This window comes from Monodelphis domestica, chromosome 8, assembly GCF_027887165.1.
Source record: "Monodelphis domestica isolate mMonDom1 chromosome 8, mMonDom1.pri, whole genome shotgun sequence".
Taxonomy (NCBI): Eukaryota; Metazoa; Chordata; class Mammalia; order Didelphimorphia; family Didelphidae; genus Monodelphis; species Monodelphis domestica.
Genome location: NC_077234.1, coordinates 105,282,736 through 105,307,396, shown reverse-complemented (window position 1 = coordinate 105,307,396; position 24,661 = coordinate 105,282,736). Strand labels below are relative to the sequence as shown.

General features: G+C 34.0%; 2 long non-coding RNA genes and 1 other non-coding gene across 3 annotated transcripts in view; 1 reads left to right on the top strand and 2 right to left on the bottom strand.

Moving 5' to 3' along the window:
- The window catches only part of LOC103100510 (uncharacterized), a 29,094-nt gene extending 19,289 nt beyond the window's left edge, over positions 1-9,805 (bottom strand). The window contains exons 1-2 of the long non-coding RNA XR_471617.2: positions 9,542-9,805; positions 7,629-7,711 (exon numbers count right to left, since the gene is read on the bottom strand). This is a non-coding gene — a long non-coding RNA (uncharacterized LOC103100510). The remainder of the gene's footprint in view (positions 1-7,628; positions 7,712-9,541) is intronic.
- Positions 493-615, bottom strand: LOC130456016 (U6atac minor spliceosomal RNA). Its single transcript, XR_008914299.1, has one exon. It is a non-coding gene; the product is annotated as a U6atac minor spliceosomal RNA (small nuclear RNA).
- A 162-nt stretch (positions 9,806-9,967) lies between the features above and the next one.
- Positions 9,968-24,661, top strand: part of LOC103100628 (uncharacterized) — a 31,164-nt gene continuing 16,470 nt past the window's right edge. Inside the window, exons 1-2 of the long non-coding RNA XR_471618.2 lie at positions 9,968-10,063; positions 22,983-23,230. This is a non-coding gene — a long non-coding RNA (uncharacterized LOC103100628). The remainder of the gene's footprint in view (positions 10,064-22,982; positions 23,231-24,661) is intronic.

Genomic DNA, 24,661 nt, shown 5'->3' with positions numbered 1-24,661 from the left:
TCCTCTATTTTAGTAAATATCCATTTCCCCCTTACGGATTATATTCATCTTTCCTGGCTCTGTTTTTCAGGTTTATATTTCTATCTCCTTTGCTTTCCAGAACATTATATTCTAAGTTCTTCACTCTCTTAGTTGAGAAGCTGCTAAATCTTTTGTGATCATAAACGTGGCTCCATGCCACTTGAGTTCTTCTTTATGATTGCTTGCAATACTTTCCCCTTTATATAAGGCTCTGGAATTTGACTATGATATTTCTTGAAGTTTTCATTGGAAGATTTCTTGTGAGAGGTGATCAGTCAATTGCTTAGATTTAAGTTTAACCCTCGAGATCTAAGATTTGGGGGAAGTGTTCTTGATAATTTCTTGAATAATGATGTCAGCTCTTTTATGATCTTTACTTTCAAATATTCCAACATTGTTTAAATTTTATCTCTTCACTTTTTTTTCAGGTCAGTAGTTTCTCTGGTAAGATATTCACATTTTCTTCTGCTGTTAAATATATGGTTAGATGTCACAGTGTTGGTGGCAATGCATTAACTGGATATGTTTTACAAAAGCCACCGGGATCTCTTGCACCCTTTTTAAGGAGAGTTCTAAACTTCTCCCATACATTAAGAAAATTCTCTCACACTTGACATTTTCTCATGGACCACATGGAAAAGTTAAGCTTTTCTCAAAATGTTTCCATGGCTATATGAGGGTCTATATCAACACAATTATTTCTAAGAACAGATTCAGAGTACTTATTTTTCTTAAGAGGAGTTTTTTTTTTTTAAGTTAGCAACAAAAACGCCAGCTTAATCCATGCCACTTATAATAATAATAATATTAATAATACTATAATAATGTCTATTAGTTCATGGAATGCTGTCATATTTGCCAATGGAGTCTTTGGAATTAGAACTAGATATTTAAATAGGGATAAGTATTCAGGACTTAGTAGGTCTGATTCATTTCAACTAATCTAATCAGTAGTAGAGAGACTGATACTTTTAAGATTATAGAATTATACTTGAGAGACTATATCAGAGGTCATTTATGTTAATTTTCCTATTTAACAGATAAGGTAACAGAAGTCTTGGAAAATTAGGCAATTGGCTCATGGTTACTTAGAGAGTAAGGGCAGGAATAGGATTTGAAAGTAGATTCTCTTAAGCCAAAACCAGTAATCTCTTCCATTATTAAATTCTTATATGTCAAAATTTAGTTAATATTTACATAACATTCATATTCAAATTAAAATGCATTAAAAACAAAAACAAATAAATCAAACATAAAGACTTAAAGAAATATTTTTGGGTCATTCAGACTACTCAGTGGTGTAAAAAATAGACTAGAATACAGGACTACAATCCCCATAAGTCTTTGCTCCACTTCCCCAAAATGCTTTGTAATCTCACGGGAATTCTGAGGTGGGCCGAGATGGAGGAAGGATTTAAGCTGGTGGCAAAGGTTTTTGGGGCTTCTTTTGGACTTTTGTTTTGGAGCAGATGTGTCTCCTCCGTGATGTGAGGTTATCTGGCCTAGGCCTCTGGCCTAGGCACGTGTTTTCTCTTATTCTGTATTTTCTTTAATCTTTAACCTTTAATAAATCTCTAAAAAAATATAATCCTCCTTGCAGAGAGAAACTAATTTCTACCTGCCTCAGTCTCCCCATATTCCTAAATTTTAACTGTTACAGAGGATAGATTATCAGGGTTGGAATCAGCAAAACCTGGGTTTAAATTTGACTTCAAATATTTCCTAGTTTTGTGACCCTGGGCAAGTCACTTAACCCCTTTTGCTCAGCTCTTGCCTTCTTGTCTTAAAGTTGTTGCTAAGACAGAGAGCAAGGGTATTAAAAAAAATGAAATATTCTTCCTTATTACCACCTAAATTGGACCCTGAATCTGACAAATTGGAGATGGTTTCTAAAGGTTAAAAGAACAAGAGAAAGGCCACATTCACATACCTGGTAGGCTTGAGTACATAATAGCAGCCTTATAAACATTATGTATATGCCTGCTTTTTCTTTAGTATGTTGTTCTTATGTTTCTTTATTAATATATTATTTAACCCAAAACATACTATGTGTCTCATAGCTAGTTAATGATTATAATTTGTGGGTTACCTGTTAGAGTCTATCTCTAATTTTCATTGTATACATAAAATATGTGACTCTTGGCTAGAAAATTATGTCATCATTTATCTTTTCAAATAGACCATAAACTTTAAGGCTCTGTCTAATCTTCATAAACAAAAACAATTTTATTATGATTTTTTCTTCTAAATTTTTTTACTTTTAGCATTTACTTATTAAAATCTTTCTTAGCCCTCATTAATTTTAGCACCTTCCTTCTGAATCTACCCTATGTTGTCCTTTATGTATATCTTCTTTTAGATATTTATCTGCATCCTGTCTGCTCCCCCTTTAGACTGTGAATTCCTTCAGTACAGAGACTACTCTTTGCTTTTCTTTATATTCCATTGCTTATCACATAGTAGGTGATTGATAAATGTCCCTTGACTGATTGAGTGATCATAAAAAAAGTTTTGTACATAAAAATATTAGGGGAAACAAGTAAGCTTTATGTATACTGTACATTCTTGATGCTTATGAATATAATAGCCTATTTTAAAAGACAGAGGGACTGACCCACATACATAAAGGAGAATCCATGAATATTGGAAAAATTCCTTTCTCTAATATCTCCTTTCTACTCACTGATTTCTAATATTAGGGGCAGAAAAGCTATTTTTCAATTAGAGCTAAAGATTTAAATGCAGACACTCCCTTGAAGATGTGCTGCCTACACTTAAGTTCTTATTAAGGCATAAATGATTCAAATTGGCCCTTTTTTGGGGAAAGGCTTTTATTAGGAGGGATGGAGCTAAGAGCAGAAGGGCATCATCTGACTGATGGGAGAAGAGAAATGGTAGCTCAGTACAGAATTTGGAGAAAGGGAAAATGAGAGAGATGGAAGATAAAAGGATGTCGAAGGACAGAGCAGAGATGAGGATGACATATTTTACCTAATTTACAAATTAGCCTAGAGCTGACCATGACTGAGGAACAGCTGAGTAGAAAAATTTGAGTCAAGCCATGAGTATTGGTGGAGCTTACAGTTGCTCTTCAGACACACAGTTGATATTGTTCCATTTGTATTTCATTCAGAGATTCTTTAATATTAATATAGCAAAGGGAAATATGTGTGCGAGAGGGAGCAAAGCACATCTGATTAGGAGAGGTCCAACAGGGAGTACAGAGAAAGAAAGGGGTTCTGATACTTCTGGAATAAAGCAAACTGAAGAAGAATTTTAGAGTAGTGGATAGAGCTAAAATAACAGGTTAGGGCATATAATAGATGGAGACCCAATGTGGCATCAGGAAAGTTATTTTGCCTCCTGGGGTCTCAGTTCTCCCTTTTATTGACATAAGAGGGTTCTCACAGATTCCTCACAGTTCTATGATCCTAAATCAACTAGGGAAATAGACAAAATTTATTCTGAAGATATCAGGAGAAACTTCATGGAGTCAGTAGCAGCTGAACTGAATCTTGAAGGGATTAATGAATTCTACTAGGCAGAAGGTGCCATTGATCAGGGGAGTAAAGGTTCAGAATTTAGGAAGTAAAACTATTATCCAGAGTTTTATTAACAAGTAAAATAGTGTCAACCAATGAACTCTCAAATGGAGAAGCATCCTTGGTGGAATAAAAAGACGATCTATTAAGAGGGAAAATATTTGGACACCCATGACCTCCAGAATAAAGCCTCTGTGCCCTACAAAAATAGGGGAAATTTTTGCTTGCAAACCAGAAAGTGACTGTATTGGAGAGGAATTGGAGGTGGATTCTTTCCAGAAAGAGGTAGAACAAAGAAATGGTATATTCCAGGGTATTTGGTAGTGATGGCTAACCAATAGGATTCTTTACGGCAGCTTGGACTGCTTTGGGTAGAGTTTGGGATGCATAGTTTAGCAATCTCAATAAACAAACACAGTCAAGGCATCTGGGAATGAGCAAGGCTCATGGGGCATTTCAGGCTCCTTTTTGACTCTTCTGCAAGCAGGTTTATAATGTGGCCAGTATTTCTATATAATATGGTAGCACATGGAACACAAACATTAATTTCAGGAGTATTTCCAAAATAAGATACCTTGAAAATGAGTTGTAGACCTAGGATGAAGATAGTGGTGGTATTCTTTATGACTGTGTGAGGTTACAAGAACATATTTTACGATCTCAGGCTAAATGGAACAGTTTTTGTATGGTTCCGTTCCTGTATTTGAGGAAACTCAGAGTCAGAGTGGGGATAGCTATGTGAAACAGTAAATAGAATGATAGGCAGACTCATCTTCCTGAATTTAAAACCAACTTTAGACAATTACTAGCTGTGTGACTGAGCATAACATGTAACCCTGTTTGCCTTAGTTTCCTTACTTGTAAAATGAGCTAAAGAAGAAAATGGTGAACCAGTCCAGTATCTTTATCAAAACAATCCCAAAAGTGGTCACGAAGAGTCAGAGAAGACTGAAAAACAACTGAACCCCCAAAATAGACTCAGGGGAGTTAAGTGACTTGCCTAAGGTAATATAAATACATTAGGAGTGATGGATTCATGATTCAAAACCAGGTCTTATAGATGAAAAAAGCAATTACCAGAAGCTGTATTTGTGTTATCTGGAGGTAGTGTCAGCCAGACTCTATTTACAAAGGTAAAAAAAGACTAGAGGGATCTGTACTTCATGAGTGTTTAGAAACAAGAACCATGGGTCAAAATGGAATTTGAGGACCATTGACTATAATTATAGAGATGGAATATAAAACAAAAGTGGTGAAAGGAAGGTGGCATATTTGGAAACCAGAAGACTGGGTAACCATAGTAGGTCAACTAGATCCAAATGAAAAATGAGAAAAACAATCTAGGGACAGACATTTTAATGGAAACTAGATGGCAACACAATTTGAAATTCAGTTTAGTTTAAAAGGTATATTAAAAATCTAATAGTTGTCAGGAACTGTACTATTTGCTGAGTATTAAAAGGCAAAAATGGAATAGTCTATATTTGTAAGGAATTTACATTGTACTGGATGGGAATAATAAGGAAAGACAAAATATATCCTGCAGATATGAGGAGAAACTTCTTGGAGCCAGTATCACTTGAGGTGAATTTGGAAGGGATTAATGAATTCCACTAGGCAGAAGTGAGTTATAAGATCATAAACCTAGAACAAGAAAGGATCTCAGAGGGTAACTAATTCAATGACCTCATTTTACTGATGAAGAATCTAAGGCCTAGAGAGATTTTTAATGTGTCCAAGTTTACATTATACTAAATGGCAGGGTTTGAAACCTGGTTCTCTGCTTCTAAAATCAGGGTACTTTTCCCTTTTGTCTTGGGGGAGGTTATTCTAGAAACAAAAGATAGTACTATTTTGAAATAGGTGTAAAAATGAGAACTGAATTGTTATGGCTGGGAAATGGTAAGTCAACTATTCTGCTGAGGTAAATGGAAAAAATTTTATCATTGGCACAGAGGGATAGCTTAGAGCTAGATTATAAAGGAAATTAAATGACAGGAAAGTTTCTATTTTATAAAAAAGATAATAGGGAGCCCTGAGGATTCTTGAGCAGAGGAAGAGCAAAGTCAAACTTTGTTTCATGAATATTAGTTTGGCTGTGGAATGGGGGATAGATTGAAAAGGGGAAAGACAGATAAGTTACAAAGCTAATCAGTATTGTGGGTAAAAAAATGAGCAAAGTGCAGTGATGGTAAACCTTTTAGAGATGGAGTGCCAGGTAAGCCCTGCAACCCCTGGGGAAGGGAGAAGTGCTCCCATTGACTACTGGGTAGAGGGACGGGGGAAGTGAGGAATGTCCTCAGGGGCATGGCAAGAGGAAGGGGAACAGCTCTGCCCTGAGTCCCTCTGGCTTTCTAGTAAGGAACTCTGGCTGGTGACTTCAGATGTGTCCACAGAGAGGGCTCTGTGCCCTTTCTGGCATGTGTACCATGGGCTTGCCATTACTGCCTTAGGGCTTATATTAGGATGGTGGTCATGTAGGCAGAGAGAAAGGCAAACATATGACATATACAGTAGAGAATCATTGACAATTATTTGGATAAAGAAGTGAATCTAAATTGGCAGTTGATTTGAATAAAGAACTTCTCCTAAGGCTGCAAGCCTTGGTAATTAAGAGAGCAGTAATGTCCTTAACATATAGAGGAAAATGATAAATAATCAGGAAAGGAAGATTTAGGAGATTAGGCAAAAAGTTCACATGCAATTTGTCATGTTCAGTAGATTTTGGAGACTAGGGAAGGGATTCCCTCCCTAAGGTTCAAAGATTGTTGGATAGATCAGATGGGGTATGAATAGTAGGAACATCTTTATGTTTAGGCACATTTTTGATGAGTCAAATTGCGAAATGATCCAAGTTCATAAATTTTGTCCTTGAAAGTATGATTACGTTATGTCTCATGATTATGCCTTTTAGTTAGAGAGCAAAATTCTCTAATTCCAGGGGATCTTTGGTCAGGAAAGGTAACTGTCCTGTGACTCTTGGAAATTTCCTGAGGCCTCATTCCATAAACAAAAGGGCACCACAAAACTCAAGCAAAGATCAATCAGAGATATTTATATGAAATGCAACCAAAGTTGTCAAATGTTGTCTTTAATCGATTTTTAAATTAAAAAAATATTTAATTAAAAATTGGATTCTAGTTGCACCTAACTAAAATGATGCAAATTGCCAGGGTAAGCATTTTCAATTTTTCATATCTGTTTTTTGTTTAAACATTTCAATTACCAGGAAAACACCCACATAAAATAAAATTAAATTAAATCCACAGTCATATACATCTCCACTTGTCTGTGGACAAAATTTATGAACTTGGATCATTTCACAATTTGACTCATCAAAAATGTGCCTAAACATAAAGCCATTTTTATCCAAGAAGATGGGTTCAGAGAAGGAAAATTCAGATGATCCTGCCCCTGACCACTGTGATTGAACTGCTGTTCTATGTGTCTGGTGTATCTCACCATCTCCCTCTTCTATTTACCTTTGGTAGTAATCCTCAAATCTCCCTCTGTGTAAGATAAAATCCTACCTTTATGTTAACTTCTTCTCTTCCCAAAGTAAGAAAAATATACATCTCCCAGAGTATCTGTAATCAGTCTAGACCTCACCAATGGGTTGCTGCTTTATTTTTTCTAACCTCTAACTAAAATTTAGCATTTCCTTTAATTATATATATGCTATTATTCTGAGAAGGGGTCCATAGTCTTCATTAAACATCCCAAAGTGATCCATGACACACAAAACTGAGAACCCTTTACCAAATTCCTTTTATGCTGTCATATTTGATGCAAAATATATTCCTTGTTCCAATGAGTGCATTTCATATTGTGACAGAGCCTGGCACTAAAGAAAAAGTACCAGGTTGAAGAGTGTGTGAAATTGATTACCTCCATGGGGGAGGGGCCCTGAGGGATTGGAATCTTGGGGAGGAGGACACTCTGGCTAGTAGAGGAGAAACCAAAGACAGAAGGTGGGAAAAAGACTCTGCTGGTGACTGGAAACTCTTCCGCACAACACTTTCCAATTGAAGGGACTTTCTGAAGAGAAATCTGAGCAGACTTTACCTCAGCTCCTGTTGCCCAGGGGTGAGTCAACCTGACTTCCTCTCAGAGGGTTCGGGCTGCCAAGGCTTGAGTTCCCCCCAAACCTGAGGAGGGAGGAAAAAAGGTTTTAGATAGAGACAGAGATCCCCTTTTCCCACATTCCTTTCCCATTCTTCCCTGCCTGTTATTCCTTTCATATTACCTGATTGAGTTGACATTAAAAGTTATCTGTTCCCCAAGTGGAGTGTGAGTGGACAGATCAAAGGGAGACCCTTTGGCCTCTCGTAGTGGAGGGGGGACAAGAGAGACAAGAGCGAATCTGAGAGAGTAGCCTTAGCTAAGAAGCGAAAGCAGAAGGGGGAAAATCTTGAAACCCCCTCTCCTCCCTCTGAGCCAACCCTAAACATCAGCTGTTTCCCCTGAACCCAGCTTTGAGAATGGGGAGGTCTCCTCTCTTCCCCCCCCTTAATACTGAAAGATTTAACAACTCTAATACAAATTAAGCCCCCTTTATAATATAATATTATTGTTGCATATGCATCTTGGTTGCATAATTATGTATCTACATAATCACATGTATAAAAACTGTTTCTAAGGATCTAAAGAAAATACTACATTCTATCCTTCCCTTTATTCCATAATATTTGGATGAGGATGAGTTTGGATTTAGATTTGTAAATTCACATAAAGAAAAAAATTAGCCTCAACTCAACTTCTTGCTCCATAGACTAGGCTTTCTAGGAGACATTTATGAAAGGATAGTTTGGAAGATTAGCTCAAATTTCCTTTCATGTGAAAATAAACTTGATTCAAGAAAAAAAAATGTGAGGAGGAGGTAGAGGAGACTTCACTTCTCTTTTTATAAAAGTATGGGAATTAATCCATTAAAAAGAATCAATAACAAAAAAATTAGAACTCTTAAAGTTTGAGATAATTCAACTCACTTTGGGGTTAACCACATTTTATAGCTTCTGGAGCCATTTATTGAACATTAGTGGTCAGATATTGTAAGTAAATGGATTTTAGTTTTAGGGGGAAAGTATGTATTTTTCCTCAAAATAATTATACTCTATTTTCTTTCTTATTATTTTATCCAAAAACATTTTAATTCATACCTTTCTCACATGAAAATACTTGTAAGCCTTCATTTCATGACTATATGACCAAAAGTTATTCAGTCATTTTTAATAGTATCTGATTCTTTTTGATCTAATTTGTTTTTGTTTTTATTTTTTGGGCAGAAATACTAGAGTGGTTTGGCATTTCCTTCTCTAGCTTATTTTACAGATAAGGAAACATCTGAGGCCAGATTTGAACTCAAGTAGATGAGTCTTCTTGACTCTAGGCCCAGCACTCCTTCCACTATGCCACCCAGCTGCCCTTCTTTGACCAACAGTTCTGTTCTGTTTCCAAACTTAATCTGGAATTAATCTCATTAAACTACAGCTTCCCCTTTTCCACCATTCTATTCATGTACATCTTAAGAAACAAGGTAACCAGGGTTAGTTCAATGAATAGATATAGTAGATGATAGCCTAAAGAATTAGTTTTGAAAGGTTCTAAATTGTAGATACTTCTCATTTAGCTTATTTCTAATCCTTCATGATGAATTAAATTCTACTTATTCCTTTGATTCTTGATAACTTATATGCCTTCACAAATGTCTCCTCTTTGATTTCACAGATTTTTATTTGTATTTGTTTTATTTTTATTTCACTTAGTGGTAGGGAAGAGGAGATGGAAAGGATAGAAAATAAATTCCTTTTAATGAAAAAAATAATCAATTTATCTTTACAAGTGCTCTAAGAATATATAAGCTAGTATTTGAAATATCAACACCTTAAGTTTATTTCAGTCAACACCTGAGCAAGGGCTAGTTGACAATTGATAATAAGGCACTATATTAAATAAGATGTAATATCTATGATACTTACATCCTAGTTGTTATGTAGTAGAACTCAGTAGATTAAAGAAACATTTTGTTAAAAATATAGTTGAGAGAATTTCAGTCACTTTAACATTGGTCTCTGTAGGATCTGGGTTTCTCTTTTTTCATGATTTTCCTGTATCACTCATATTTTTTCTCAATTTTTTTCTTCTACCTCTCTGATTTTTAAAATCCCATTTTTGAATTCCTTCATTAATTCTTTTTGGACTTGAAAGCAATTAATATTTTTCTTGGAAGTTTTGGGTGCAGCAGTATTGACTTTGTTGTCTTCTAAGTTTAAGTCTACCCTGTCACCAAAATAGCTTTCTATATTTAGTTTCTTTTTTCATTGTTTGCTCATTTTCCTGCCTTTTTTCTTTTCTTTTAGTTTAAAAAAAAAAAACTGTTAAAATTGGCCTCTGTAACTGGTGAAGGGAGCAGTGTTCTAAACTTCAGGTTATTTGTGCAACTGCCTTTAGAGCTGACACTGGGGATCTCTCTGCTTTCAGATCTTCCAAGGTGGTAGGAGGTAAGGTGAGATGTATTTAATACTGCCCAGTCAGTGCTCTGGTCTGTAAATAACCCCAAGCCTATTTTACCTCTTGGAACTGTGACCAGGATCCCCTGCTCCCCTGTGGCTACCAGTGCTGTTGTAGACTGGTGCCCCTCACCCTGCTCCCTGATTCTAAGTATGGACAATGAGATAAAGTCTTGTCCCCAGAGCTAGCAAAGGGACTCCTATAATCTCTTTCAGAGAAACTGTCCAACCCTCTCTTAACATCTGGGTATAAGACTTTCAGAAGCCTTGACTGCTACTTCAGTTGAGCCTGAGGCTAGTTGCCTACATTCACCCTACCCTGGTGTGCTGAGCACAACCTCCATCTTGATGTACTAGATCCCTTGTACAAATCAATTCGCCTAGTCTTTTTGTGGGTTATGCTGCTCCAGAATGTGTTTTGAAGAGCTATATCATTGCTTTTTGGTAAAAATCAAATGGGTCCCTGTGCTCCTGAGTTTCTCTTCACCTCAAAAATCCAGATTTCTCTCACATAGCCTCAATAATGTGTCTTTAAAATACAAACACTTTAGCAGTTATGCTATTGCTCTCCTTACTACACAACTTCCCAAGGACTTTCTCACTGACTTAGATCACAAAATGTACCACCTGTGTTTCCTTTCTTTCTTGCTAATATCCCATTTTCCAAAAGCTTCAAAATGACAGTGAAGCCCCACTTGCCTATTTGAAGCAATTCCTTCTCATTATAGGTGAAGGGATAATGAATGACCAAATCCTGTTGAAAACATCATCACTCTCACTGGATTCTTCAAAGCTCATTATAACTGACTGTACCTGTTACTATTTAAGCTATTAAAACTTCCTCTTCAAATCATTCCCTAGTAAATTTTTTTTCCTTGCAGGCTTCAGATCAAGTGACCTTCAAAATGTATTGTTAATAAGTTAATAAATATAATGTCTATTTGTTGGGAAGGATAAGTCGGGTGTTGGGGGACAGAAATGTGATCTTTGTATCTGACAGCAATTTTTCATAAAGAAGAGAATTCAAAATACTTTCATGCTAACTCATTAAAATATTTAACCACTTATACCCACATATTGTGGGAATAAGAGATCTTCTAAAAACTATACTGCCTAAAAAATAAGCAGTTTACTTTACAAAAATATGTAAAATTAGAAAATAATTAAAATATCCTTTACATTAAAGACTTCCCTCCCTCGAAAAAAGATTTACTATCAGTATAGCTTGAGTTTTGACAGGGAAAGAAAAAACTTTCTTTTCCCCTTCCACAAAATATTTCTTTCTTTTTTAAGAACAAGTTCAATTGCCATCATTTCAATGAAGCCTTGCCTGGTATTATCTGCCTTCCAACACCCTAACTCAGCATGCTGTGAGGATGATGTACTTATCCTCAAATTTTTATAGATCAATTTCTTCTGTATTTCTTTTTTCTCCCATTAAATTTTAATTCAATTATTGTTTTATACCCATTTGTGTATATGCTCTTTTCCCCCCTCAAAAACCCTTCCCAGTTGTATCATAAATTGTTTAAGGTCAGGAACTATATCATAAATCTTCTTTTCCTCAGCTCCTTAACACTATACTTTGCACATAGTGGGATCTTAATAATTGTTCATCAAATTGAATTCAGATAATCTGTTTTGCTGGAAGTATGAATTTATTCAAAATCACATGTTTAGGGTTTTTCCCCCCAGGCTTTCCTTTGGGACTAATAGCACAAATCTGTGGAATGAGTAGCTTTGGAACGGTATTTCTTAGGTCATACAATTACCAAAAAAGAATTCAATCTGTATTAACTACTATGATTTTCATACTTTAGTTATCCCTTCTATGATCATAGATTTGAAATGAGAACATTCTTAAGAAGCCATCTAAATTAGAAGCCAAATCCCTTTTATTTTTCATATGGGGAAATTGAGACCTTAAGAGGTTGCAACTTTTTTTTTCACATTCACCCAATCACATTTGCTGATTCCAGATTTACTACTCTCTCTACTTCATCACATAAGCTGCTCTAGAAAGATAGATAATAATAAGAACTCAGCTACACCTATATATAATCTCTCATATTTGGTCTGTCTATTTTAGATATTTCAGAACTAGGTTGTGTTTTTCTTATATGTAAGGTAGGGGACAAGGAGATTATCCTATAATCTTTATTAAATAATAATTTATTATTGTTTATGATACTTTTAAAATCCTAATTTTTTTATTTTAAAAATGGCCTACCTATCTTGATAAGTCCTAAGCATTAATGTCTCTCTCATATCTAAATTCTGCTCCTTTAAAGAAACATTTCAAGTGGCAGCAAAGATCAGCCTCTTCTTTTACTTTCACAAATTAATTAAATTCAGCACACAGCTTTCTACAGTGTTCTAAATCCAGCTTAACTGACTGGAGTATTACAAGATGTATTTTACTTCTTTCTTATTTTATCAGATGAAGCACTTTAAAATGTGACTATTATCCTCCAGGGTTTCTTGTTAGAACAGAAGTGGCTTGTTGGGTTTGAATGTTCTAATTGCAAATGGATGACCAGTTAGAGCTATAATTGGGTGAATCCATTAATTTTCACTTTATGAGCAATTTGCTATACAAATGCAGCATTTTGCCAAAGATTTCCAAATTCATTTGAATCAAATTTTAATAATTTCCTTTGTTTCTGAAAAATGTATACCAGTTTGGATGTGTAATAAATTATTCATTTTTGAAGTGTCCCGGATATGTGTTTCTATTTGTATTTCTATTTGGGGTTGTAAACATCCCTCATTGTGCTTGTGAAAATGGATTGTAGCATTTGCAGTGATGAAAATCAGTTTTTATTTTTAAAGGCTCTATCTTATATCTGGGGAAATTAAAGAAACGAGGACGCTACCTTATTCATTTTTATGAACACATATATATTTCTAAAGGAATTAATTGATATATATATATATGAATTTGGGGAATTTCATGACTACTAATTCGTATAGTACTTTATATTACTTTTTCCCTAAGATTTCAAAGCACTTTAACAATATTCCCTCATTCTAACCACATATTCATTATAAATCAATTAATATTTCATGAACACCCATTAAATGGATGGCATTACACTAATGTCATTGTAATATCCTATAAAGATAACTAATTCACATTACAAAAATGTGTTTGCATAAAACAAAAATACTATTGTTTGCATATAAAAATCTCCCTATTGATCCACACACTTATCTATCACTGTTAGGATGAGTCAACCATTCCTGAACTATTTTTCCCATGTGAAAGAATGGATTTGCACTGGATTGCATAAACTGTCTTGTTTATTCCCTCTTGTGACAAATAACACATTATTGGGAGTAGAGAAAGCCCCAAAGACATTTTTTCTTTATGTGATGCTATCTAAAGTAGAGTGAATTTATGTACCAAAACAATTATGTGTTAAGAAACTACAATGTTTCTTAAAAATTGATTCAGTTCATTTTACTCTGCCAGTCACTGTGGAAACTAAGATAAAATATGACAAAGAGAAATCCATGGATCTAGTACATAGAAGGCTGGACCTGGCATCAGGAGGACGTGAATTCAAGTCTGTCCTCTGATACTTAAAAGGTTAAATATTCTTGGAGGCAGGCAACAATTAATTTTAGGGTTTTGGAATGAATAAAACACTGTCCAGAGTTAGCTATTAGCAAACTTTTGAAAGGTTAATGAGATATCCCCCTCTTCACCTAAGCAAATAATAAATGATTGATAATACATTGATTATTCTTAAATGATGGACTGATGGGTGGATGTTTAAATAGATTATAACCTATTAAGTGATAGTGATGTAAAGTGCAAAAAAGTCATATACATTATCAACATTGATCCTTACAACATCCCATTCTATACAATAATGATACTATCTTTTACAAATGAGGAAACTGAGGCTCAGAGGGTTTAAGTGACATCACCTTGCTTCCAAGTATTTGAAGTGGTATTTAAATCTAGGTCTTCACAAATCCAAATCTAATGTTCTTGCCATTATGTGCCTCCACACCAAAGTACAGCTTTTATAGTTCCCTCAACATTTATATCCTCGACATGAAAGTAATTCATGTTGAGGCTTTAATGTTTTCTATTCCATCAAAAATGATTAGTAATAGCTAGTTAATCTGAGAAACCAAAATCTAGTAATTTGTGCTTCTTCCAACATTACATTTATATTATATTACAGGAATGTTTTACAAATAATACCTTAATCCTGAGGAATTCAAAAATGGGAATTTCAGGGTTGATGTAGGGCAGACCTTAAAGCCAAATCTCTTGCCTCTTAATCACAGTGTGTATTTAGTTGCTTGTCCTGACTTTGATTACCTAACTGATTTTGATAGAGATGTTAATTATCTAATTTTTTTCTTCAGGTAAACCTTTAAAACTAGATTATTTAGACTTCATAATTGTCATTTTTGGTACTTATCTAGCTTGGCTGTCTACACTGTCAAACTTCTAAACCTTTACTTCTATTCTCCATAAATAAATGCTCCCACTTTTTCTTTCACCTATTCATGATGGATTCATTTTATTTGTCTTTATCCAGATAAATACATATTTCACTAAGTATTCATCTTATAACCTGCTACCCGATCAGTTGTTGTTATGATTAGATTAGTCAAATAATTCTTCTGTTTAACACTATCCTTAATTGTTCTTTGTCAAAAGGAAAAGACATTATCAAGTACTAAGTATTGCACACTAAAAGCTTGTTCTTTTTCATAAACCAAGAGATGATAAATTCCCATGCTACAATATAAAATACAAATAACTTCCCTAATTCCTCATTAATGAAAAAATAATAGGAATTAGAGCATTAACATATACAAAACTGTTTCCCATAATCAACGTAATCATTGAGATGTCACATCTGACCCCCAAAATTTAAAAAAAATAAATATTTAACCTATTAAGTTTGTAATCATAAAACTATGTAGAATAAAAATCTCTCAAAATACAGACATAGAAAAAGAAGTCAAAACTATGTAGGAAGAGGAAGACATTAATTTCATCACTGTTTTCTACATCTACAATAGATGTGCATGCACCCTAAACTTTAACTCAATCATTCACTTAAAAAACAACATTCATTCAATTATCAAAAATAATTATTGTCTTCACTAAATATTCAAAATGAAAAGACAAGAATAACAGAAGAGAGGTTCATCCTAGAGTTATTTTATGTGAAGTCTATAAAATATAAACAGAAGAATGACATAATAATGCTCCCGTATGCTTTTATTAGATGAACTTTCATCATAGTTTTCAAGTGAACTCAGAACATTACAAAAGGAATAATAACAAAATAGTTTCTTGTCCTAGAATCACATCTTTTTAAATTATTAAATATTTATAATAAGTTATTTAAATTAATAATAATATTGATATTTATATCAGTTTAAGTTTTGAACAGTTCATACACAGAACTAAAGAGAAATTATCTCATTTGAACCTCAAATAATCCTGGCTAGATGATATTTTTCTGCCCATTTTAAAGAAAAAAAAAGATTCGAAGGTCAGGGTCACACATATCTCTATTCTTTAAGTGGGGTTCTCACCTAAGGTTTCAAAACCCTATTATGACTAGTGTCCACACATAAAAACATACCTGCATACACGTGTACGAAATGGTAAACTACTCCAGTTTCTTTTCTAAGAAAACCTCAGAGGGTCATGAAGAGTTGGGCAAGACTAAATCACTGAACAACAGTACTTATGTAAATTGGAAATCCTGTCTTTCAGCAAATTCTAACTACGTCTTCTTATATTTGCCTTATAATTCCCTTATGTTTCCCTCCTTTATCTAAGGGCATAAAAAAATGGGTCCCACTCCTCTTCCAAGTGGCAGCTTTTGCTCATTGGAGGTAGAGATCTTCCCTTCCCTAAATCTTCTCTTTTATGGACTAAAAATTAAGTCCTTATATAAAATCTCTTTTGGTATTATTATCTCCATATCACACTATTGATTCATATTGAGTTTTTATTTCACTAAATCCTCCATCATTTACACTAAAACTACCCTCAGTTCCCCATTCTGAACTTGCAAAGTTCATCTTTTAGATTCATTGATAACTCTTCATAACTATTTTTAAGCACTAACCTTCCATTTTAGTATCAATAGTAAGTTTTGATTCCAAGGTAGAAGGATGGTAAGGACTAGGCAATTAGAGTTAAGTGACTTGCTCAGGGGCACAAATCTAGGAAGTTTCTGAGACCATATTTGAACCCAAGACCTCATGTCTCTAAGTCTGGCTCTCTATATATTGAGCTACCTCATATGACTGACTTCATATTAACTATTAATTTCATTCTTAGTTTCAGTCCATAATCCTAACTTTTTAAGAATTTGAAATCTGTTATCCAATGTTAGTGTTAAAACAGAGGACCAGAAGACAGATTCTATGTCCCATGATGAAATGTTCTTTTCACTGTGCTCTGCTACCTCAAAGTAAGTAAAGCTTAATGGTAAATGTGTAATTTTACTTATTTAACCAGTCATTCTCCAGGAGTATGATTGTATGCTTTCCTGTTCTTCATACTATGCAATAACCTATTTTAGATCAAAGAACATATCTTATTTATGTTTCTTTATTTTCCCTAGGAAACACAATCCTCTTTCCAAACTTCTGATTTAGTTAGCTTACCATTCCTCTGATGCTGTTTTTTTTAAGTCTATACTATTAGACCATGTGCTCCACAGTTTTTTTTAATCTCTATATCTCTAAAACAAAGTCCTATACCTATTCAAGATTAATTATTTTCAAAGTTGAACTGAATTGAATTATTTCATAAATTAATGTGTCCAACAAGAATTAAGATCTAGTGACCTGAACTTAATATATCAATATGTCCTATGATACTATTCTATCACTGATTCCATACTTGCATTTTCTAATTCAGCTTTTATTATCAGTCAGAACTTCTGTTCTACTGGAATAACCTTCCCAGATGCATTGGAGTAGGACTTTAGTAGAAGGTCTTAAGTAGTTTTTGTTTTACATATAATGTGGAATTATAGAATGTCGGTCTTATGTCTAAAATATATGAAATGTGGAGGGAAAAGCATTTATGAAGTATTTATGATGCATACCAATAACTGGGCATATGAATAACGAAGCTGATTCATTTCTGTCCCTCAAAAATATTTAAAAATTAAAGGAAGTTTCAGTTATAACTTAGATGGACAGACTCCTTTTATAGCAGCAAAACACACATGATAATATATCTTTAATGTAATTTTCCATTGATAAAATGATATCTATTTCTATTATTGATTGATAGTGTCAGGGATCTTGGTGGCAAGAACTTTCTTAAATGGATCTCCTTCAATAGTTATGATAGCTGCGGAGAGAGAAGCCATAGCTGCTCTGGTCAAAATTTGGACATGGGGGAGCTGAGTTGATTTAGCTGGACCTTCTTCTTCTTCTTCTTCTTCTTTTTCTTCTTCTTCTTCTTTTTCTTCTTCTTCTTCTTCTTCTTCTTCTTCTTCTTCTTCTTCTTCTTCTTCTTCTTCTTCTTCTTCTTCTTCTTCTTCTTCTTCTTCTTCTTCTTCTTCTTCTTCTTCTTCTTCTTCTTCTTCTTTCTTCTTCTTCTTCTTCTTCTTCTTCTTCTTCTCTCTCTCTCCTTCATTATCTCTGTTGTCTTTCCTGCCCTTATAGGTGATACATGGTTGGCAGCTGTTAGGGATAGCTGGCCCCTTCTCTATAAAGGTAAGTAAAGATAATCTAACAAATATCTCACATTACCTACAAGAGAACAATAGTCTTAAAAAATGAGTAAGGTTCAATAGATGGAGCATTAGACTATCAGGAAGACTATGGTTTGAATCCTTAATTATATATTATGTTGTATGAGCATAGCTAAATGAAATAGGTGTATGGACAAGTCACTTAATCAGTCGAAGCATTAATTTCATAGGATTTTATGAGGAATAAGTAAATTAAATAATAATATATTTTATGAAAGAAATTGTGAATTTATTTCTATATAAATATAATGTATTTTACATTATTATTATTATTAATTAGCCATAACTACACTAGATAAATTAATAAAATATGTTCACACTCCTTTCATATATATCATTTTTAGTTTTTTTTCTTAAAAACCTTAAAAAAAGAATGACTTTTACAGCCTAATAATAATAAGTATTGCTAGTCCCAAATATTTTGGAAATTGTACCATTTCCCTCTCTACTCAGTGACCCTTCTTAGCCCTGTACCCATAAATACATCGACCACATTCAGTCCTAGGGGATACTAATGTCCAAACAGAGGTCTTACTGTTTTTTTTTAAACCCTTATCCAAACTCTCTGGGGAAAAATTGACTTAAAGTTTAGGTTTGGCTCTTGTATAGAGTGTCTTCCTAAAGTGCTGTGTGAAGACAGGTATTCAATTTACAAAATGAATAAAGTAGAGAGTTACATTTTTTTCTCCATAGAAAAGAAAAGTTAAATACAAAAATGTTTAAAGTATGCATTGAATGATACTCAAAATAGGAGACAAAAATTTTAAATTGCTAATAAACTTTAATCAAGCATTAATAATAAAATAGCAAGATATAATGTTTCAGAAACTACTGAATAAGCATTTCGTATTTCACAACAGTTTGGGATCATAGTAATAATTCTCTCCACAAATGAGTCTTCTGGTAAACCAAGCCAGGTGTTGAACTCTTTCTCAGTTTTTGGACATTCTCTTGAATTGACTAATTTTTGTTATCATCAGTTGGCTACCATTTAGGAAACTGGATCTTCTGGACCTTTTAAATGAACGAGTTTACCTTTACCTCTATAACTATATATGTCCATCTTGAGACCATTGTTAGGGCATTTATTCTGAGTGAAGTAAATAAATCAGAAAAGTGGACAAATAGTCCAGGCTCAACTTGCCTAGCCAAGAGCCCTCTCTGGCTATCAAAAGCATAATACTAACACAGTGGAGGAAATGTTCCATCCCTCTTCAATGCTTCCCCCCTCTCCTTGCCTAATAAGGGGAGTAGATTTGCCACCCAGCTGAGTCCAAGGACAAGTGACAGTCAAAATATTTCCCTTCTTTAAACTAATTTAATATCCTCCCCCTCCCCATCCTTACAGAACTAAAAGGCCAAGAATGCTTTGACTCACCATCCCAATGCACCAGAATGCTGTAGCAGTGATGCAGCCTATGTGGAATACTAGAAGAAGGATGGAAAACTTTTAGAATACAATTTGAGTTTAAATTCTTGTTAATTATTGTTTATTTAATTTGACAAAAATAATGAGATAGTGATGAAACTTTTGTATTTGAGATGTATTTGAGATCTCAGTCTGGTAACATAATTTTGTTTACTCTTTCTTGCTTAATGGGATAATCTAACTCTATTGGCATTCAAAACAGTCAGCAAAAATGAAAGAAACTCTGATACTGATATGTATTTGTCAGAGTGGCAGTTTATGCATCTGAACTAATCTCTATTATTATTGCACTTGCTGTATATGTTGATAATTAATGCCTCCTCCACTGAGTTTCAAATGGAACAAATTCTCGGGATAAATTTTATCAATTGACTTCTTGATTTTCTATCAATTTATAATTTTTCTTGTTCCTTCCTCCTCTTCCTCAGCATATTCTGCTCTGTGCCAGCCGCTATTTTTCATCAGCTTTCTCCAATGGCATATATGTTATATATGTGTGTGTATATATATGTATATGTATATACATATATATTTATAAAGCAAACACTTTGCTTTCTATTGAGTGGAGTGCATCAATATATATAAGATGAAGGAATCTGAATAAGAAGTAAGCACTAATACCTACAAATAACAGTCTAGGAATCCCAATGGAAGAGACAAATGAACTGAGCCTGCCAGGAAATAATGATTATGGAAGATAGGAATAAATGTGGAGTATATTTGAAGCCTGAAAGTCATGAGGTGGAGTGTCACATTCAGGAAATAAATAATGATTCAGGTTTGATGAGCTCTAATGTTCATAGAGGAGGATTATATGAATGAAGGTCATAAAGGCAGACTGTAAAGATTCCATAGGTTCTTAAATGCCAGTAGAAGGATTGTTTGCATTATACCTTACAGGTACAACAGGTATAACAATTTTTAACAAATTTTTGATTAGGAGAGTTTCAGAGTCTGATTATACCTTTAAAAGATTATTTTGTCTATGAGGTAGAAAATGTAAAAAAAGGGAGACTCTCTCCCATGATGTCCATTATGACAGATCAAATGAGAACTGATGAATCCTCTACTAGAGTAGTGGCCATGTGAATGTAGTGAAAGGAATAAATTTGAGAAATTTTGTCAATTAGTCAAATAGCATTTATTTAGTAAACACCTCCTATGTGCCAGGCAAAGTTAACAAAATGTATAAATAATTATATCAGAGGAACACCTAAGTTTCCATTTCAGATCTTTTAGTAACCTTTGAACATGTCCCCTGGAGGTGCCGAAGGTACCTCAAACTAAACATTTCTTTTCCTCTATATACATGTTATTTCCCAATGTCAAATTTCTGTCAAAGGTATCACCATACTTTCAGTCACTCAGTTTTTCAACCTAGTTGTCATATTCCATATTTTATTCTCTATCAAATCTCAAAAAACCTGTTATTTGCTGTCTTGTTAATTCAAAATCTCGGCACTTTTCAAGTCTGTTCCCTTCTGTATATTAATTTTCTCCAGTGCCAATTAGAGAAGTCCAAATAAAAACTAATTAAGCTCAGAACTAAAGTAGTTGTCATGTATATGGGGTGAAAGGGATGATTATTAAAAATAGTATAGATCTAAAATCAAAAGCACATGTAAATAGTAACAAGGGGAGTCAATGACTTATACAATGCATTGCTTCACATAGTAAATAAGTAGATTCTTAGTAAATTTCTGGCCATTTGAATTGATTGTTAGTCCTACTACCATATTGGCAGAATTAATTATTTATTCACCCCTAAAATGTATTGCTCACTTCTTTTGTTCATTCTAATCTTGATAAGCATTATGGAAAAGTCTGTCTGCATTTTCCCATAACTCTCAAATCACTCTTTTTTGTTGTCCTGTCACTGATTCCTTTTTAGCAAAAGTTCTACTTGCTTCTTGTTTACTCTGAATATTTTTTTAAATCACATTCATTTGTAATGAACTACATTTACCATTTATTAGTTTACAATGCTGTAGCTAGCTGTTTTAAATGCTTCTGCTACCATAATGACTTCAGCTTACACACATGGAAATGCCACTACTGTCTACCATGGTTATTAATCATTTCTTACATGTACAGAATCAACAAAATTTAAATTTAAGAACTGCAGAACCAAGACTAAATTATTAGACTGTGTGCCTTAAAGGAACACTTCCAATATAACAGCTAAAAAATGAAATCCTTGTTTGCAAACAGTTTCATTTTATTTAACTATGAAACTCTAATATATAGCTATGGTATTAGCTTTAGTGTTGGCTTAAATGAATTGTGCAATCTCTTCTAGCTTCTATTTCCTGAATTCCAGAAATAAAACCCTACAAAAAGACATGAAGAAAAATGCATTTTGTTTCTTTTACATTACTCTTACAACTTTTAACAATCTGTCTGCAGACTAGGCAGCTAGCTAGCATGAGGAATAGGGTACTGGGCCTGGTTTCAGAACCTAACTATCTATGTGACCCTGGGCAAGTCACAACTCTGTTTCCCTCAATTTCCTCATTTACTGAAACATGTTAGAGAAGGAACTGGCAAACCACTCCAGTATCTTTGCCAAGAAAGTCCTGTCTGGGGTCACAAAGAGTCAGATGCAACTGAAATAACTGAAGAATACCAACTGTTAAGGATGCTTCCCATGAAGGCACCATTTTAGGGGCAAGTCACTTAACTCTGTTTTCCTCAATTTCCTCATTTCCTGAAACAAGCTGGAGACAGAACTGGCAAACCACTCCAGTATCTTTGCCAAGAAAGTCCTGTCTGGGGTCACAAAGAGTCAGACACTAGTGAAATAACTGAAGAATACCAACTGTTAAGGATGCTTCCCATGAAGGTACCATGTTAGGGGGAGGGAGGTGATTGCTAAAAAGCATAATGATGATTATTTCTGTTTTCCAATTCAGGGCTTAGCTGTCCAAGACAAATATGATTCTATACATCATAGTAAACTAGCAGTTCTCTCAAATAATAATAATAATGACTAGCATGTATATAGCAGTTTTAATGTTTGCACAATGCTCTGTACATTATCTAATTTTATCCCTACATCAACCCTGTGAGGGGGATGCTATTACTGTAGCTATTTTGCAGATGAGGAAACTTATACTGAGAGGTTAAATAACATGCAAAGGGTTATAAAACTAGTATGTGTCTGAGGAAGGAATTGAATTTTGATCTTCCAGACTCCATGCCTAGTACTCATTCACAATCCAAATATACCGGTTGAGACTGGATATGTATTTATACTGTATACATTCTTAAGTAAATGACCTTTCTTCCTAATAGAATATTATTTATTCATTATGAAAACACTTGACATTGTGAAAATTGCAGAACCCCAATTTCACCACAAACATTATTTCAGTTGCTACCCAGAAAATTAACTCAACTTTGGCAACCAAGAAAAGTGACAATAAAAAGATATCTATAAAGAACAGAGATTTCAAATATATGGACCTGTGTTCCACATGTGGCTCCCAGAACTCCTGAGTACATCCCTGTCCAAATCAGATTAACATGTAATTAATAGCTAGTTAATAAAATAAGTAAAACTACTGTAGGGTTAATATTGTATTTTAAAACTGGTCATATGCACCTTCGAGGATCCTCATCATAGGATTAGTGGCTCCTTGAGTTTTATACCATAGGTGTAGAAAACAACTATCATTAATACTACACACTCATTTGTGTCCTAAAATTTCTTCCATAGGTGCTGGTTACCCTCAACTTGTTTTAGCCTGCTTGCTGAGACAGTTTAACAAAGTCTGGTTCCTGTGAATGCCATAGCTTCTTACAACCACAAATGAGAACAGATTGGCAGGAAGACACCAAAGGAGAAAAGCAGTCATGAAAAGGACTCAAGAAGCCCTCATACAAAAGGGAACTAGTTTTCCATAAACACTCCATATTGCCCAAGGTCTCCTACCTCCTAGTAATTTAGAGGTGTCTCTTCCCCAGGTAGGTAGAGACTTCTGGTGTGAAAAGATGAGAATATTTACTCAAAAATTAATGAATATGACAAAAACAGGCATTGTGGAGCACTTAGAGCTTGCTTAGAAATCAAAGAAATCAAAGTTATTCCCTGGATCCTAAGTCATTATTAGTTGCCCTGAGTTTTGTCTTGCCATTGTATTCTGATGACTCTGGAAGAGAGAATGAGGGAGATAATTTTGTGCAATTCTACCTCACTTAAATCTAATTTATTTACAATTCAAAAGACATAATTAGTGATGTCAATTTGGGTCCTCTTTGAGTACAAAGGACAACAGCCAACTAGTCTTTAGATAGATGCTAAAAGACTAAAGAAGGGATAGAAAGGATTTCAAAATATAAAATGGGCAATGTTTATTATGGAATACTGAAATTTTTTTACAAAAACAAAATTAAGGCAACTAAAATTAAAAGGGTAACTGGTTAATGTATTTGCAAGAAGTTTCTCTGATAAATATCTGAAAAATGAGATATATAAAGTACTGATTCAAATATATGAAAACCAAAGCAATTCCCCAATAGATATAACTCTCAAGAAATAAAATGGGAATTATTCAAAGGAAAACAGATCAGATATTAATTGACAAGTTTTAAAAATGTCTAAATATCACTAATAATAACTGAGATGCAAAATAAAACAACTTTGAGTTTCCATCAGATTGACAGAAAATGATCAGTTCCTAACAGAAGCCATGTTAATTGCATAATAGATATCATCCTCTCTGATCCTATTTATAACACATTAGCTTCTTTAAAAAGTCAGAAACACATATTTGTTTTTGTTGTTCATTTGTTTCAGTGATACCTAGCTTTTCATGACCCCATTGGGAGGTTTTTTGACCAAGACATTGAAGCCATTTTCTATTTTTTCACCTCATTTTATAGATGAGGAAACTAATGCAAAATGGGTTAAGTGACTTGGCTGGAGTCACATAACTATTTAGTGTCTGAGGCCACATTAAAATTCAGATCTTCCTCAGTCCAGATTGAGCACTGTATCTACTTCACTCTCTAAGAAGATATTAATCCTTTATTTTTCCAGTTTAAAAAGCTTGCATGTTGTACTGATCAATAATTTCAGCAATTAAATATGAGAGATTTTTTGATCATCAAGGATGATATGGCAGAAGAGTGGATAACAAGTTGTGTTAGGAATTATGGAAAAAAACAAAATTCATATGAGCCTGTCTTGAAGAGTAATAGAATGCTTTTAGATCTTAACTCATTTGCAGAACTGAGATAAAAGACAACCTGATCCTATTAGATTGTATAACCGTTGGTCTTACCCACTTTTCTAGATTATTTTTGATGATTAATTCCCAGAACTGTCTTCTAAAAAACTGTCACTTTTTAGAAACTCTTAAACAAAACATAATTTTAATGGATATATGGTAGAAT